This window comes from Chiloscyllium punctatum, chromosome 30, assembly GCF_047496795.1.
Source record: "Chiloscyllium punctatum isolate Juve2018m chromosome 30, sChiPun1.3, whole genome shotgun sequence".
NCBI classification, from domain to species: Eukaryota; Metazoa; Chordata; class Chondrichthyes; order Orectolobiformes; family Hemiscylliidae; genus Chiloscyllium; species Chiloscyllium punctatum.
Window position 1 is genome coordinate 320,592 of NC_092768.1, and position 17,519 is coordinate 338,110.

A 17,519-nucleotide genomic window follows, 5' to 3' on the forward strand; every position below is an offset into this window, starting at 1 on the left:
AAGGCTCACCGGACCAGAAACCTTGTCTGCTTTCTTCCCCTTCCCCCACCCCCACTCCAGATGCTGACTTGCTCCAGCAATTTCTGTTTCCCACTCTGATTTTGTTGTCACTTCGTCCCGTCAGTGGGCATATAACTCGCACGCAAACGGCGTGCAAATTAAAACCTTTAAGCAACCGGTAGCGACAAATGACAGTGAGCTTTCCCCTCTCCCTCGCTCCAATCAAAAAGGGGTCAGACCCCTCAGAGTTTGGACCCGATCCTGCCATTAAGGTGATGCAACACCATCCCCTGCTGCTGGCAGACTGTACTACACCCACAGTGGAAAGTCAAAGTCATCTGAGTGGCATCGTCTGCTCTTCTCGATAGAAGGACAAAGCCCAGTGGCTGGGTTAACATGAAGGTCAACACAGAGGCAAGCTTGAGAAAGCACGTGCAGGTACTCAACCTACACTGTTGGCATCATAGGAGCACCACAGTGTGGAAGCAGGCCATTCACACTGACCCTTCTGAAGAGAAACCCATGCAGATCCATGCTTGGTACTGAGGGATCCCAGCAAAAGTTCACCGGTTCCCAATGTTGGGGACGTCCAGAACCAGGGGTCACAGTCTCCGAACGAAGGGCAAGCGATTCAGGAAGAATTTTTCTCTCAGAGAGTGGTGAACCTGTGGACTTGTCTCCCACAGGAAGATGCGGCTATGCCGGTTTGTGAGATACACTCAAGAGGGAGCCGGACGTAGACCTTGCAGCTAAAGGGATCCAGGGGTACGGAGAGGAAGCTGGAGTGCTTACTGAAATTACATGTTCAATCGTGATCACATTGAACGGTGGCGGTGTCTTGAAGGGCTGAATGGAACAAGTGAGGACTGCAGTTGCTGGAAATCAGAGTCTCGATCAGTGTGGCGCTGGAAACGCGAAGCAAGTCAGGCAGCATCCTGATTTTCCTGCTCCTCGGATTCTGCCTGACTTGAAGGGCTGAATGGCCTACTCCTGCACTTAATTTCTACGTTTCGATGTTAAATGCATGGCTGAGAGATCTGATGCAGCGTACAGTAAAGTCACCCCACCGTCCTCCGGGAGCACTGCTCTCTGATGAGGAAGCGATTGATGGGTGGTAGTAGAACCTGAGGGGACGAGCTTGAAAAAGGGAAGCTTTCGTGCTGAGTCCATTTGGCAGTGGGAATTGAAGCCAGGCTGTTGGATTTGTGCTGTCGTACACAAATCAGTTTGTTAGAAGCAGGTAATGGGAGAGCGCGCGTGGATCAGCAGCAGACGAAGTTTAACGCAGACGGTAGGGCACAACGAAAAGGCTGTTTTACAGCAGCAGACGAAGTTTAACGCAGACGGTAGGGCACAACGAAAAGGCTGTTTTACAGCAGCAGCAGCAGCGGCGGATTACTTGAAAGAAAGATAGTCGAATAATAAAACATGAAAACAACAATAACTATTCTCTTAATCATCTCCACAGAGGTAGAAGATGATCTAAAGGAGAACTCAAATTGACAACAAAATCCAAATTTCACATAAGAACATTCTACCTAATACGGATGCGACAGAGTGCGCTGTCGTCCAATCCTCGGTAGTATAGTGGTTAGTATCCCCGCCTGTCACGCGGGAGACCGGGGTTCAATTCCCCGCCGGGGAGTCTGCGGCATTTTGAGAGGCCAGCTCCATATCTCAATGCAGGAGTGCCGATTTCAAGTCCCATGCGTTCCCAGGGCGGAGCGGTCTGCTCTTGTCAACAAACAAAACCTACGATACTCTCCATTCTGCTCTCCCTGGCCAACTTGTCCTTTCATCTACCAAGGAGATGATCATTTGAGACTTCCTCCTTTTTTGGCGACAAATGAAAACTGCCGTCCTCAAGAAGGCTCACCGGACCAGAAACCTTGTCTGCTTTCTTCCCCTTCCCCCACCCCCACTCCAGATGCTGACTTGCTCCAGCAATTTCTGTTTCCCACTCTGATTTTGTTGTCACTTCGTCCCGTCAGTGGGCATATAACTCGCACGCAAACGGCGTGCAAATTAAAACCTTTAAGCAACCGGTAGCGACAAATGACAGTGAGCTTTCCCCTCTCCCTCGCTCCAATCAAAAAGGGGTCAGACCCCTCAGAGTTTGGACCCGATCCTGCCATTAAGGTGATGCAACACCATCCCCTGCTGCTGGCAGACTGTACTACACCCACAGTGGAAAGTCAAAGTCATCTGAGTGGCATCGTCTGCTCTTCTCGATAGAAGGACAAAGCCCAGTGGCTGGGTTAACATGAAGGTCAACACAGAGGCAAGCTTGAGAAAGCACGTGCAGGTACTCAACCTACACTGTTGGCATCATAGGAGCACCACAGTGTGGAAGCAGGCCATTCACACTGACCCTTCTGAAGAGAAACCCATGCAGATCCATGCTTGGTACTGAGGGATCCCAGCAAAAGTTCACCGGTTCCCAATGTTGGGGACGTCCAGAACCAGGGGTCACAGTCTCCGAACGAAGGGCAAGCGATTCAGGAAGAATTTTTCTCTCAGAGAGTGGTGAACCTGTGGACTTGTCTCCCACAGGAAGATGCGGCTATGCCGGTTTGTGAGATACACTCAAGAGGGAGCCGGACGTAGACCTTGCAGCTAAAGGGATCCAGGGGTACGGAGAGGAAGCTGGAGTGCTTACTGAAATTACATGTTCAATCGTGATCACATTGAACGGTGGCGGTGTCTTGAAGGGCTGAATGGAACAAGTGAGGACTGCAGTTGCTGGAAATCAGAGTCTCGATCAGTGTGGCGCTGGAAACGCGAAGCAAGTCAGGCAGCATCCTGATTTTCCTGCTCCTCGGATTCTGCCTGACTTGAAGGGCTGAATGGCCTACTCCTGCACTTAATTTCTACGTTTCGATGTTAAATGCATGGCTGAGAGATCTGATGCAGCGTACAGTAAAGTCACCCCACCGTCCTCCGGGAGCACTGCTCTCTGATGAAGAAGCGATTGATGGGTGGTAGTAGAACCTGAGGGGACGAGCTTGAAAAAGGGAAGCTTTCGTGCTGAGTCCATTTGGCAGTGGGAATTGAAGCCAGGCTGTTGGATTTGTGCTGTCGTACACAAATCAGTTTGTTAGAAGCAGGTAATGGGAGAGCGCGCGTGGATCAGCAGCAGACGAAGTTTAACGCAGACGGTAGGGCACAACGAAAAGGCTGTTTTACAGCAGCAGCAGCAGCAGCGGCGGATTACTTGAAAGAAAGATAGTCGAATAATAAAACATGAAAACAACAATAACTATTCTCTTAATCATCTCCACAGAGGTAGAAGATGATCTAAAGGAGAACTCAAATTGACAACAAAATCCAAATTTCACATAAGAACATTCTACCTAATACGGATGCGACAGAGTGCGCAGTCGTCCAATCCTCGGTAGTATAGTGGTTAGTATCCCCGCCTGTCACGCGGGCGACCGGGGTTCAATTCCCCGCCGGGGAGTCTGCGGCATTTTGAGAGGCCAGCTCCATATCTCAATGCAGGAGTGCCGATTTCAAGTCCCATGCGTTCCCAGGGCCGAGCGGTCTGCTCTTGTCAACAAACAAAACCTACGATACTCTCCATTCTGCTCTCCCTGGCCAACTTGTCCTTTCATCTACCAAGGAGATGATCATTTGAGACTTCCTCCTTTTTTGGCGACAAATGAAAACTGCCGTCCTCAAGAAGGCTCACCGGACCAGAAACCTTGTCTGCTTTCTTCCCCTTCCCCCACCCCCACTCCAGATGCTGACTTGCTCCAGCAATTTCTGTTTCCCACTCTGATTTTGTTGCCACTTCGTCCCGTCAGTGGGCATATAACTCGCACGCAAACGGCGTGCAAATTAAAACCTTTAAGCAACCGGTAGCGACAAATGACAGTGAGCTTTCCCCTCTCCCTCGCTCCAATCAAAAAGGGGTCAGACCCCTCAGAGTTTGGACCCGATCCTGCCATCAAGGTGATGCAACACCATCCCCTGCTGCTGGCAGACTGTACTACACCCACAGTGGAAAGTCAAAGTCATCTGAGTGGCATCGTCTGCTCTTCTCGATAGAAGGACAAAGCCCAGTGGCTGGGTTAACATGAAGGTCAACACAGAGGCAAGCTTGAGAAAGCACGTGCAGGTACTCAACCTACACTGTTGGCATCATAGGAGCACCACAGTGTGGAAGCAGGCCATTCACACTGACCCTTCTGAAGAGAAACCCATGCAGATCCAGGCTTGGTACTGAGGGATCCCAGCAAAAGTTCACCGGTTCCCAATGTTGGGGGCGTCCAGAACCAGGGGTGACAGTCTCCGAACGAAGGGCAAGCGATTCAGGAAGAATTTTTCTCTCAGAGAGTGGTGAACCTGTGGACTTGTCTCCCACAGGAAGATGCGGCTATGCCGGTTTGTGAGATACACTCAAGAGGGAGCCGGACGTAGACCTTGCAGCTAAAGGGATCCAGGGGTACGGAGAGGAAGCTGGAGTGCTTACTGAAATTACATGTTCAATCGTGATCACATTGAACGGTGGCGGTGTCTTGAAGGGCTGAATGGAACAAGTGAGGACTGCAGTTGCTGGAAATCAGAGTCTCGATCAGAGTGGCGCTGGAAACGCGAAGCAAGTGAGGCAGCATCCTGATTTTCCTGCTCCTCGGATTCTGCCTGACTTGAAGGGCTGAATGGCCTACTCCTGCACTTAATTTCTACGTTTCGATGTTAAATGCATGGCTGAGAGATCTGATGCAGCGTACAGTAAAGTCACCCCACCGTCCTCCGGGAGCACTGCTCTCTGATGAGGAAGCGATTGATGGGTGGTAGTAGAACCTGAGGGGACGAGCTTGAAAAAGGGAAGCTTTCGTGCTGAGTCCATTTGGCAGTGGGAATTGAAGCCAGGCTGTTGGATTTGTGCTGTCGTACACAAATCAGTTTGTTAGAAGCAGGTAATGGAAGAGCGCGCGTGGATCAGCAGCAGACGAAGTTTAACGCAGACGGTAGGGCACAACGAAAAGGCTGTTTTACAGCAGCAGCAGCAGCAGCGGCGGATTACTTGAAAGAAAGATAGTCGAATAATAAAACATGAAAACAACAATAACTATTCTCTTAATCATCTCCACAGAGGTAGAAGATGATCTAAAGGAGAACTCAAATTGACAACAAAATCCAAATTTCACATAAGAACATTCTACCTAATACGGATGCGACAGAGTGCGCTGTCGTCCAATCCTCGGTAGTATAGTGGTTAGTATCCCCGCCTGTCACGCGGGAGACCGGGGTTCAATTCCCCGCCGGGGAGTCTGCGGCATTTTGAGAGGCCAGCTCCATATCTCAATGCAGGAGTGCCGATTTCAAGTCCCATGCGTTCCCAGGGCCGAGCGGTCTGCTCTTGTCAACAAACAAAACCTACGATACTCTCCATTCTGCTCTCCCTGGCCAACTTGTCCTTTCATCTACCAAGGAGATGATCATTTGAGACTTCCTCCTTTTTTGGCGACAAATGAAAACTGCCGTCCTCAAGAAGGCTCACCGGACCAGAAACCTTGTCTGCTTTCTTCCCCTTCCCCCACCCCCACTCCAGATGCTGACTTGCTCCAGCAATTTCTGTTTCCCACTCTGATTTTGTTGTCACTTCGTCCCGTCAGTGGGCATATAACTCGCACGCAAACGGCGTGCAAATTAAAACCTTTAAGCAACCGGTAGCGACAAATGACAGTGAGCTTTCCCCTCTCCCTCGCTCCAATCAAAAAGGGGTCAGACCCCTCAGAGTTTGGACCCGATCCTGCCATCAAGGTGATGCAACACCATCCCCTGCTGCTGGCAGACTGTACTACACCCACAGTGGAAAGTCAAAGTCATCTGAGTGGCATCGTCTGCTCTTCTCGATAGAAGGACAAAGCCCAGTGGCTGGGTTAACATGAAGGTCAACACAGAGGCAAGCTTGAGAAAGCACGTGCAGGTACTCAACCTACACTGTTGGCATCATAGGAGCACCACAGTGTGGAAGCAGGCCATTCACACTGACCCTTCTGAAGAGAAACCCATGCAGATCCAGGCTTGGTACTGAGGGATCCCAGCAAAAGTTCACCGGTTCCCAATGTTGGGGGCGTCCAGAACCAGGGGTCACAGTCTCCGAACGAAGGGCAAGCGATTCAGGAAGAATTTTTCTCTCAGAGAGTGGTGAACCTGTGGACTTGTCTCCCACAGGAAGATGCGGCTATGCCGGTTTGTGAGATACACTCAAGAGGGAGCCGGACGTAGACCTTGCAGCTAAAGGGATCCAGGGGTACGGAGAGGAAGCTGGAGTGCTTACTGAAATTACATGTTCAATCGTGATCACATTGAACGGTGGCGGTGTCTTGAAGGGCTGAATGGAACAAGTGAGGACTGCAGTTGCTGGAAATCAGAGTCTCGATCAGAGTGGCGCTGGAAACGCGAAGCAAGTGAGGCAGCATCCTGATTTTCCTGCTCCTCGGATTCTGCCTGACTTGAAGGGCTGAATGGCCTACTCCTGCACTTAATTTCTACGTTTCGATGTTAAATGCATGGCTGAGAGATCTGATGCAGCGTACAGTAAAGTCACCCCACCGTCCTCCGGGAGCACTGCTCTCTGATGAGGAAGCGATTGATGGGTGGTAGTAGAACCTGAGGGGACGAGCTTGAAAAAGGGAAGCTTTCGTGCTGAGTCCATTTGGCAGTGGGAATTGAAGCCAGGCTGTTGGATTTGTGCTGTCGTACACAAATCAGTTTGTTAGAAGCAGGTAATGGGAGAGCGCGCGTGGATCAGCAGCAGACGAAGTTTAACGCAGACGGTAGGGCACAACGAAAAGGCTGTTTTACAGCAGCAGCAGCAGCGGCGGATTACTTGAAAGAAAGATAGTCGAATAATAAAACATGAAAACAACAATAACTATTCTCTTAATCATCTCCACAGAGGTAGAAGATGATCTAAAGGAGAACTCAAATTGACAACAAAATCCAAATTTCACATAAGAACATTCTACCTAATACGGATGCGACAGAGTGCGCTGTCGTCCAATCCTCGGTAGTATAGTGGTTAGTATCCCCGCCTGTCACGCGGGAGTCCGGGGTTCAATTCCCTGCCGGGGAGTCTGTGGCATTTTGAGAGGCCAGCTCCATATCTCAATGCAGGAGTGCCGATTTCAAGTCCCATGCGTTCCCAGGGCGGAGCGGTCTGCTCTTGTCAACAAACAAAACCTACGATACTCTCCATTCTGCTCTCCCTGGCCAACTTGTCCTTTCATCTACCAAGGAGATGATCATTTGAGACTTCCTCATTTTTTGGCGACAAATGAAAACTGCCGTCCTCAAGAAGGCTCACCGGACCAGAAACCTTGTCTGCTTTCTTCCCCTTCCCCCACCCCCACTCCAGATGCTGACTTGCTCCAGCAATTTCTGTTTCCCACTCTGATTTTGTTGTCACTTCGTCCCGTCAGTGGGCATATAACTCGCACGCAAACGGCGTGCAAATTAAAACCTTTAAGCAACCGGTAGCGACAAATGACAGTGAGCTTTCCCCTCTCCCTCGCTCCAATCAAAAAGGGGTCAGACCCCTCAGAGTTTGGACCCGATCCTGCCATTAAGGTGATGCAACACCATCCCCTGCTGCTGGCAGACTGTACTACACCCACAGTGGAAAGTCAAAGTCATCTGAGTGGCATCGTCTGCTCTTCTCGATAGAAGGACAAAGCCCAGTGGCTGGGTTAACATGAAGGTCAACACAGAGGCAAGCTTGAGAAAGCACGTGCAGGTACTCAACCTACACTGTTGGCATCATAGGAGCACCACAGTGTGGAAGCAGGCCATTCACACTGACCCTTCTGAAGAGAAACCCATGCAGATCCATGCTTGGTACTGAGGGATCCCAGCAAAAGTTCACCGGTTCCCAATGTTGGGGACGTCCAGAACCAGGGGTCACAGTCTCCGAACGAAGGGCAAGCGATTCAGGAAGAATTTTTCTCTCAGAGAGTGGTGAACCTGTGGACTTGTCTCCCACAGGAAGATGCGGCTATGCCGGTTTGTGAGATACACTCAAGAGGGAGCCGGACGTAGACCTTGCAGCTAAAGGGATCCAGGGGTACGGAGAGGAAGCTGGAGTGCTTACTGAAATTACATGTTCAATCGTGATCACATTGAACGGTGGCGGTGTCTTGAAGGGCTGAATGGAACAAGTGAGGACTGCAGTTGCTGGAAATCAGAGTCTCGATCAGTGTGGCGCTGGAAACGCGAAGCAAGTCAGGCAGCATCCTGATTTTCCTGCTCCTCGGATTCTGCCTGACTTGAAGGGCTGAATGGCCTACTCCTGCACTTAATTTCTACGTTTCGATGTTAAATGCATGGCTGAGAGATCTGATGCAGCGTACAGTAAAGTCACCCCACCGTCCTCCGGGAGCACTGCTCTCTGATGAGGAAGCGATTGATGGGTGGTAGTAGAACCTGAGGGGACGAGCTTGAAAAAGGGAAGCTTTCGTGCTGAGTCCATTTGGCAGTGGGAATTGAAGCCAGGCTGTTGGATTTGTGCTGTCGTACACAAATCAGTTTGTTAGAAGCAGGTAATGGGAGAGCGCGCGTGGATCAGCAGCAGACGAAGTTTAACGCAGACGGTAGGGCACAACGAAAAGGCTGTTTTACAGCAGCAGCAGCAGCAGCGGCGGATTACTTGAAAGATAGATAGTCGAATAATAAAACATGAAAACAACAATAACTATTCTCTTAATCATCTCCACAGAGGTAGAAGATGATCTAAAGGAGAACTCAAATTGACAACAAAATCCAAATTTCACATAAGAACATTCTACCTAATACGGATGCGACAGAGTGCGCTGTCGTCCAATCCTCGGTAGTATAGTGGTTAGTATCCCCGCCTGTCACGCGGGAGACCGGGGTTCAATTCCCCGCCGGGGAGTCTGCGGCATTTTGAGAGGCCAGCTCCATATCTCAATGCAGGAGTGCCGATTTCAAGTCCCATGCGTTCCCAGGGCGGAGCGGTCTGCTCTTGTCAACAAACAAAACCTACGATACTCTCCATTCTGCTCTCCCTGGCCAACTTGTCCTTTCATCTACCAAGGAGATGATCATTTGAGACTTCCTCATTTTTTGGCGACAAATGAAAACTGCCGTCCTCAAGAAGGCTCACCGGACCAGAAACCTTGTCTGCTTTCTTCCCCTTCCCCCACCCCCACTCCAGATGCTGACTTGCTCCAGCAATTTCTGTTTCCCACTCTGATTTTGTTGTCACTTCGTCCCGTCAGTGGGCATATAACTCGCACGCAAACGGCGTGCAAATTAAAACCTTTAAGCAACCGGTAGCGACAAATGACAGTGAGCTTTCCCCTCTCCCTCGCTCCAATCAAAAAGGGGTCAGACCCCTCAGAGTTTGGACCCGATCCTGCCATTAAGGTGATGCAACACCATCCCCTGCTGCTGGCAGACTGTACTACACCCACAGTGGAAAGTCAAAGTCATCTGAGTGGCATCGTCTGCTCTTCTCGATAGAAGGACAAAGCCCAGTGGCTGGGTTAACATGAAGGTCAACACAGAGGCAAGCTTGAGAAAGCACGTGCAGGTACTCAACCTACACTGTTGGCATCATAGGAGCACCACAGTGTGGAAGCAGGCCATTCACACTGACCCTTCTGAAGAGAAACCCATGCAGATCCATGCTTGGTACTGAGGGATCCCAGCAAAAGTTCACCGGTTCCCAATGTTGGGGACGTCCAGAACCAGGGGTCACAGTCTCCGAACGAAGGGCAAGCGATTCAGGAAGAATTTTTCTCTCAGAGAGTGGTGAACCTGTGGACTTGTCTCCCACAGGAAGATGCGGCTATGCCGGTTTGTGAGATACACTCAAGAGGGAGCCGGACGTAGACCTTGCAGCTAAAGGGATCCAGGGGTACGGAGAGGAAGCTGGAGTGCTTACTGAAATTACATGTTCAATCGTGATCACATTGAACGGTGGCGGTGTCTTGAAGGGCTGAATGGAACAAGTGAGGACTGCAGTTGCTGGAAATCAGAGTCTCGATCAGTGTGGCGCTGGAAACGCGAAGCAAGTCAGGCAGCATCCTGATTTTCCTGCTCCTCGGATTCTGCCTGACTTGAAGGGCTGAATGGCCTACTCCTGCACTTAATTTCTACGTTTCGATGTTAAATGCATGGCTGAGAGATCTGATGCAGCGTACAGTAAAGTCACCCCACCGTCCTCCGGGAGCACTGCTCTCTGATGAGGAAGCGATTGATGGGTGGTAGTAGAACCTGAGGGGACGAGCTTGAAAAAGGGAAGCTTTCGTGCTGAGTCCATTTGGCAGTGGGAATTGAAGCCAGGCTGTTGGATTTGTGCTGTCGTACACAAATCAGTTTGTTAGAAGCAGGTAATGGGAGAGCGCGCGTGGATCAGCAGCAGACGAAGTTTAACGCAGACGGTAGGGCACAACGAAAAGGCTGTTTTACAGCAGCAGACGAAGTTTAACGCAGACGGTAGGGCACAACGAAAAGGCTGTTTTACAGCAGCAGCAGCAGCGGCGGATTACTTGAAAGAAAGATAGTCGAATAATAAAACATGAAAACAACAATAACTATTCTCTTAATCATCTCCACAGAGGTAGAAGATGATCTAAAGGAGAACTCAAATTGACAACAAAATCCAAATTTCACATAAGAACATTCTACCTAATACGGATGCGACAGAGTGCGCTGTCGTCCAATCCTCGGTAGTATAGTGGTTAGTATCCCCGCCTGTCACGCGGGAGACCGGGGTTCAATTCCCCGCCGGGGAGTCTGCGGCATTTTGAGAGGCCAGCTCCATATCTCAATGCAGGAGTGCCGATTTCAAGTCCCATGCGTTCCCAGGGCCGAGCGGTCTGCTCTTGTCAACAAACAAAACCTACGATACTCTCCATTCTGCTCTCCCTGGCCAACTTGTCCTTTCATCTACCAAGGAGATGATCATTTGAGACTTCCTCCTTTTTTGGCGACAAATGAAAACTGCCGTCCTCAAGAAGGCTCACCGGACCAGAAACCTTGTCTGCTTTCTTCCCCTTCCCCCACCCCCACTCCAGATGCTGACTTGCTCCAGCAATTTCTGTTTCCCACTCTGATTTTGTTGTCACTTCGTCCCGTCAGTGGGCATATAACTCGCACGCAAACGGCGTGCAAATTAAAACCTTTAAGCAACCGGTAGCGACAAATGACAGTGAGCTTTCCCCTCTCCCTCGCTCCAATCAAAAAGGGGTCAGACCCCTCAGAGTTTGGACCCGATCCTGCCATTAAGGTGATGCAACACCATCCCCTGCTGCTGGCAGACTGTACTACACCCACAGTGGAAAGTCAAAGTCATCTGAGTGGCATCGTCTGCTCTTCTCGATAGAAGGACAAAGCCCAGTGGCTGGGTTAACATGAAGGTCAACACAGAGGCAAGCTTGAGAAAGCACGTGCAGGTACTCAACCTACACTGTTGGCATCATAGGAGCACCACAGTGTGGAAGCAGGCCATTCACACTGACCCTTCTGAAGAGAAACCCATGCAGATCCATGCTTGGTACTGAGGGATCCCAGCAAAAGTTCACCGGTTCCCAATGTTGGGGACGTCCAGAACCAGGGGTCACAGTCTCCGAACGAAGGGCAAGCGATTCAGGAAGAATTTTTCTCTCAGAGAGTGGTGAACCTGTGGACTTGTCTCCCACAGGAAGATGCGGCTATGCCGGTTTGTGAGATACACTCAAGAGGGAGCCGGACGTAGACCTTGCAGCTAAAGGGATCCAGGGGTACGGAGAGGAAGCTGGAGTGCTTACTGAAATTACATGTTCAATCGTGATCACATTGAACGGTGGCGGTGTCTTGAAGGGCTGAATGGAACAAGTGAGGACTGCAGTTGCTGGAAATCAGAGTCTCGATCAGTGTGGCGCTGGAAACGCGAAGCAAGTCAGGCAGCATCCTGATTTTCCTGCTCCTCGGATTCTGCCTGACTTGAAGGGCTGAATGGCCTACTCCTGCACTTAATTTCTACGTTTCGATGTTAAATGCATGGCTGAGAGATCTGATGCAGCGTACAGTAAAGTCACCCCACCGTCCTCCGGGAGCACTGCTCTCTGATGAGGAAGCGATTGATGGGTGGTAGTAGAACCTGAGGGGACGAGCTTGAAAAAGGGAAGCTTTCGTGCTGAGTCCATTTGGCAGTGGGAATTGAAGCCAGGCTGTTGGATTTGTGCTGTCGTACACAAATCAGTTTGTTAGAAGCAGGTAATGGGAGAGCGCGCGTGGATCAGCAGCAGACGAAGTTTAACGCAGACGGTAGGGCACAACGAAAAGGCTGTTTTACAGCAGCAGCAGCAGCAGCAGCGGCGGATTACTTGAAAGAAAGATAGTCGAATAATAAAACATGAAAACAACAATAACTATTCTCTTAATCATCTCCACAGAGGTAGAAGATGATCTAAAGGAGAACTCAAATTGACAACAAAATCCAAATTTCACATAAGAACATTCTACCTAATACGGATGCGACAGAGTGCGCTGTCGTCCAATCCTCGGTAGTATAGTGGTTAGTATCCCCGCCTGTCACGCGGGAGACCGGGGTTCAATTCCCCGCCGGGGAGTCTGCGGCATTTTGAGAGGCCAGCTCCATATCTCAATGCAGGAGTGCCGATTTCAAGTCCCATGCGTTCCCAGGGCGGAGCGGTCTGCTCTTGTCAACAAACAAAACCTACGATACTCTCCATTCTGCTCTCCCTGGCCAACTTGTCCTTTCATCTACCAAGGAGATGATCATTTGAGACTTCCTCATTTTTTGGCGACAAATGAAAACTGCCGTCCTCAAGAAGGCTCACCGGACCAGAAACCTTGTCTGCTTTCTTCCCCTTCCCCCACCCCCACTCCAGATGCTGACTTGCTCCAGCAATTTCTGTTTCCCACTCTGATTTTGTTGTCACTTCGTCCCGTCAGTGGGCATATAACTCGCACGCAAACGGCGTGCAAATTAAAACCTTTAAGCAACCGGTAGCGACAAATGACAGTGAGCTTTCCCCTCTCCCTCGCTCCAATCAAAAAGGGGTCAGACCCCTCAGAGTTTGGACCCGATCCTGCCATTAAGGTGATGCAACACCATCCCCTGCTGCTGGCAGACTGTACTACACCCACAGTGGAAAGTCAAAGTCATCTGAGTGGCATCGTCTGCTCTTCTCGATAGAAGGACAAAGCCCAGTGGCTGGGTTAACATGAAGGTCAACACAGAGGCAAGCTTGAGAAAGCACGTGCAGGTACTCAACCTACACTGTTGGCATCATAGGAGCACCACAGTGTGGAAGCAGGCCATTCACACTGACCCTTCTGAAGAGAAACCCATGCAGATCCATGCTTGGTACTGAGGGATCCCAGCAAAAGTTCACCGGTTCCCAATGTTGGGGACGTCCAGAACCAGGGGTCACAGTCTCCGAACGAAGGGCAAGCGATTCAGGAAGAATTTTTCTCTCAGAGAGTGGTGAACCTGTGGACTTGTCTCCCACAGGAAGATGCGGCTATGCCGGTTTGTGAGATACACTCAAGAGGGAGCCGGACGTAGACCTTGCAGCTAAAGGGATCCAGGGGTACGGAGAGGAAGCTGGAGTGCTTACTGAAATTACATGTTCAATCGTGATCACATTGAACGGTGGCGGTGTCTTGAAGGGCTGAATGGAACAAGTGAGGACTGCAGTTGCTGGAAATCAGAGTCTCGATCAGTGTGGCGCTGGAAACGCGAAGCAAGTCAGGCAGCATCCTGATTTTCCTGCTCCTCGGATTCTGCCTGACTTGAAGGGCTGAATGGCCTACTCCTGCACTTAATTTCTACGTTTCGATGTTAAATGCATGGCTGAGAGATCTGATGCAGCGTACAGTAAAGTCACCCCACCGTCCTCCGGGAGCACTGCTCTCTGATGAGGAAGCGATTGATGGGTGGTAGTAGAACCTGAGGGGACGAGCTTGAAAAAGGGAAGCTTTCGTGCTGAGTCCATTTGGCAGTGGGAATTGAAGCCAGGCTGTTGGATTTGTGCTGTCGTACACAAATCAGTTTGTTAGAAGCAGGTAATGGGAGAGCGCGCGTGGATCAGCAGCAGACGAAGTTTAACGCAGACGGTAGGGCACAACGAAAAGGCTGTTTTACAGCAGCAGCAGCAGCAGCGGCGGATTACTTGAAAGAAAGATAGTCGAATAATAAAACATGAAAACAACAATAACTATTCTCTTAATCATCTCCACAGAGGTAGAAGATGATCTAAAGGAGAACTCAAATTGACAACAAAATCCAAATTTCACATAAGAACATTCTACCTAATACGGATGCGACAGAGTGCGCTGTCGTCCAATCCTCGGTAGTATAGTGGTTAGTATCCCCGCCTGTCACGCGGAAGACCGGGGTTCAATTCCCCGCCGGGGAGTCTGCGGCATTTTGAGAGGCCAGCTCCATATCTCAATGCAGGAGTGCCGATTTCAAGTCCCATGCGTTCCCAGGGCCGAGCGGTCTGCTCTTGTCAACAAACAAAACCTACGATGCTCTCCCTGGCCAACTTGTCCTTTCATCTACCAAGGAGATGATCATTTGAGACTTCCTCATTTTTTGGCGACAAATGAAAACTGCCGTCCTCAAGAAGGCTCACCGGACCAGAAACCTTGTCTGCTTTCTTCCCCTTCCCCCACCCCCACTCCAGATGCTGACTTGCTCCAGCAATTTCTGTTTCCCACTCTGATTTTGTTGTCACTTCGTCCCGTCAGTGGGCATATAACTCGCACGCAAACGGCGTGCAAATTAAAACCTTTAAGCAACCGGTAGCGACAAATGACAGTGAGCTTTCCCCTCTCCCTCGCTCCAATCAAAAAGGGGTCAGACCCCTCAGAGTTTGGACCCGATCCTGCCATCAAGGTGATGCAACACCATCCCCTGCTGCTGGCAGACTGTACTACACCCACAGTGGAAAGTCAAAGTCATCTGAGTGGCATCGTCTGCTCTTCTCGATAGAAGGACAAAGCCCAGTGGCTGGGTTAACATGAAGGTCAACACAGAGGCAAGCTTGAGAAAGCACGTGCAGGTACTCAACCTACACTGTTGGCATCATAGGAGCACCACAGTGTGGAAGCAGGCCATTCACACTGACCCTTCTGAAGAGAAACCCATGCAGATCCATGCTTGGTACTGAGGGATCCCAGCAAAAGTTCACCGGTTCCCAATGTTGGGGACGTCCAGAACCAGGGGTCACAGTCTCCGAACGAAGGGCAAGCGATTCAGGAAGAATTTTTCTCTCAGAGAGTGGTGAACCTGTGGACTTGTCTCCCACAGGAAGATGCGGCTATGCCGGTTTGTGAGATACACTCAAGAGGGAGCCGGACGTAGACCTTGCAGCTAAAGGGATCCAGGGGTACGGAGAGGAAGCTGGAGTGCTTACTGAAATTACATGTTCAATCGTGATCACATTGAACGGTGGTGGTGTCTTGAAGGGCTGAATGGAACAAGTGAGGACTGCAGTTGCTGGAAATCAGAGTCTCGATCAGTGGATCAGCAGCAGACGAAGTTTAACACAGACGGTAGGGCACAACGAAAAGGCTGTTTTACAGCAGCAGCAGCAGCAGCGGCGGATTACTTGAAAGAAAGATAGTCGAATAATAAAACATGAAAACAACAATAACTATTCTCTTAATCATCTCCACAGAGGTAGAAGATGATCTAAAGGAGAACTCAAATTGACAATAAAATCCAAATTTCACATAAGAACATTCTACCTAATACGGATGCGACAGAGTGCGCTGTCGTCCAATCCTCGGTAGTATAGTGGTTAGTATCCCCGCCTGTCACGCGGGAGACCGGGGTTCAATTCCCCGCCGGGGAGTCTGCGGCATTTTGAGAGGCCAGCTCCATATCTCAATGCAGGAGTGCCGATTTCCAGTCCCATGCGTTCCCAGGGCGGAGCGGTCTGCTCTTGTCAACAAACAAAACCTACGATACTCTCCATTCTGCTCTCCCTGGCCAACTTGTCCTTTCATCTACCAAGGAGATGATCATTTGAGACTTCCTCATTTTTTGGCGACAAATGAAAACTGCCGTCCTCAAGAAGGCTCACCGGACCAGAAACCTTGTCTGCTTTCTTCCCCTTCCCCCACCCCCACTCCAGATGCTGACTTGCTCCAGCAATTTCTGTTTCCCACTCTGATTTTGTTGTCACTTCGTCCCGTCAGTGGGCATATAACTCGCACGCAAACGGCGTGCAAATTAAAACCTTTAAGCAACCGGTAGCGACAAATGACAGTGAGCTTTCCCCTCTCCCTCGCTCCAATCAAAAAGGGGTCAGACCCCTCAGAGTTTGGACCCGATCCTGCCATTAAGGTGATGCAACACCATCCCCTGCTGCTGGCAGACTGTACTACACCCACAGTGGAAAGTCAAAGTCATCTGAGTGGCATCGTCTGCTCTTCTCGATAGAAGGACAAAGCCCAGTGGCTGGGTTAACATGAAGGTCAACACAGAGGCAAGCTTGAGAAAGCACGTGCAGGTACTCAACCTACACTGTTGGCATCATAGGAGCACCACAGTGTGGAAGCAGGCCATTCACACTGACCCTTCTGAAGAGAAACCCATGCAGATCCATGCTTGGTACTGAGGGATCCCAGCAAAAGTTCACCGGTTCCCAATGTTGGGGACGTCCAGAACCAGGGGTCACAGTCTCCGAACGAAGGGCAAGCGATTCAGGAAGAATTTTTCTCTCAGAGAGTGGTGAACCTGTGGACTTGTCTCCCACAGGAAGATGCGGCTATGCCGGTTTGTGAGATACACCCAAGAGGGAGCCGGACGTAGACCTTGCAGCTAAAGGGATCCAGGGGTACGGAGAGGAAGCTGGAGTGCTTACTGAAATTACATGTTCAATCGTGATCACATTGAACGGTGGCGGTGTCTTGAAGGGCTGAATGGAACAAGTGAGGACTGCAGTTGCTGGAAATCAGAGTCTCGATCAGTGTGGCGCTGGAAACGCGAAGCAAGTCAGGCAGCATCCTGATTTTCCTGCTCCTCGGATTCTGCCTGACTTGAAGGGCTGAATGGCCTACTCCTGCACTTAATTTCTACGTTTCGATGTTAAATGCATGGCTGAGAGATCTGATGCAGCGTACAGTAAAGTCACCCCACCGTCCTCCGGGAGCACTGCTCTCTGATGAGGAAGCGATTGATGGGTGGTAGTAGAACCTGAGGGGACGAGCTTGAAAAAGGGAAGCTTTCGTGCTGAGTCCATTTGGCAGTGGGAATTGAAGCCAGGCTGTTGGATTTGTGCTGTCGTACACAAATCAGTTTGTTAGAAGCAGGTAATGGGAGAGCGCGCGTGGATCAGCAGCAGACGAAGTTTAACGCAGACGGTAGGGCACAACGAAAAGGCTGTTTTACAGCAGCAGCAGCAGCAGCAGCGGCGGATTACTTGAAAGAAAGATAGTCGAATAATAAAACATGAAAACAACAATAACTATTCTCTTAATCATCTCCACAGAGGTAGAAGATGATCTAAAGGAGAACTCAAATT

General features: G+C 50.2%; 9 non-coding genes across 9 annotated transcripts; all 9 read left to right on the forward strand.

Annotated features, from left to right (window-relative positions):
• Positions 1-1,573: 1,573 nt before the first annotated feature.
• trnad-guc (transfer RNA aspartic acid (anticodon GUC)) lies at positions 1,574-1,645 on the forward strand. The gene has a single exon. It is a non-coding gene; the product is annotated as a tRNA-Asp (tRNA).
• A 1,743-nt stretch (positions 1,646-3,388) lies between these two features.
• On the forward strand, positions 3,389-3,460 carry trnad-guc (transfer RNA aspartic acid (anticodon GUC)). The gene has a single exon. It is a non-coding gene; the product is annotated as a tRNA-Asp (tRNA).
• A 1,743-nt stretch (positions 3,461-5,203) lies between these two features.
• On the forward strand, positions 5,204-5,275 carry trnad-guc (transfer RNA aspartic acid (anticodon GUC)). The gene has a single exon. It is a non-coding gene; the product is annotated as a tRNA-Asp (tRNA).
• Positions 5,276-7,015: 1,740 nt separating this feature from the next.
• On the forward strand, positions 7,016-7,087 carry trnad-guc (transfer RNA aspartic acid (anticodon GUC)). The gene has a single exon. It is a non-coding gene; the product is annotated as a tRNA-Asp (tRNA).
• A 1,743-nt stretch (positions 7,088-8,830) lies between these two features.
• Positions 8,831-8,902, forward strand: trnad-guc (transfer RNA aspartic acid (anticodon GUC)). The gene has a single exon. It is a non-coding gene; the product is annotated as a tRNA-Asp (tRNA).
• Positions 8,903-10,697: 1,795 nt separating this feature from the next.
• trnad-guc (transfer RNA aspartic acid (anticodon GUC)) lies at positions 10,698-10,769 on the forward strand. Its single transcript has one exon. It is a non-coding gene; the product is annotated as a tRNA-Asp (tRNA).
• A 1,746-nt stretch (positions 10,770-12,515) lies between these two features.
• On the forward strand, positions 12,516-12,587 carry trnad-guc (transfer RNA aspartic acid (anticodon GUC)). The gene has a single exon. It is a non-coding gene; the product is annotated as a tRNA-Asp (tRNA).
• A 1,743-nt stretch (positions 12,588-14,330) lies between these two features.
• Positions 14,331-14,402, forward strand: trnad-guc (transfer RNA aspartic acid (anticodon GUC)). The gene has a single exon. It is a non-coding gene; the product is annotated as a tRNA-Asp (tRNA).
• Positions 14,403-15,773: 1,371 nt separating this feature from the next.
• trnad-guc (transfer RNA aspartic acid (anticodon GUC)) lies at positions 15,774-15,845 on the forward strand. Its single transcript has one exon. It is a non-coding gene; the product is annotated as a tRNA-Asp (tRNA).
• Positions 15,846-17,519: the final 1,674 nt, after the last annotated feature.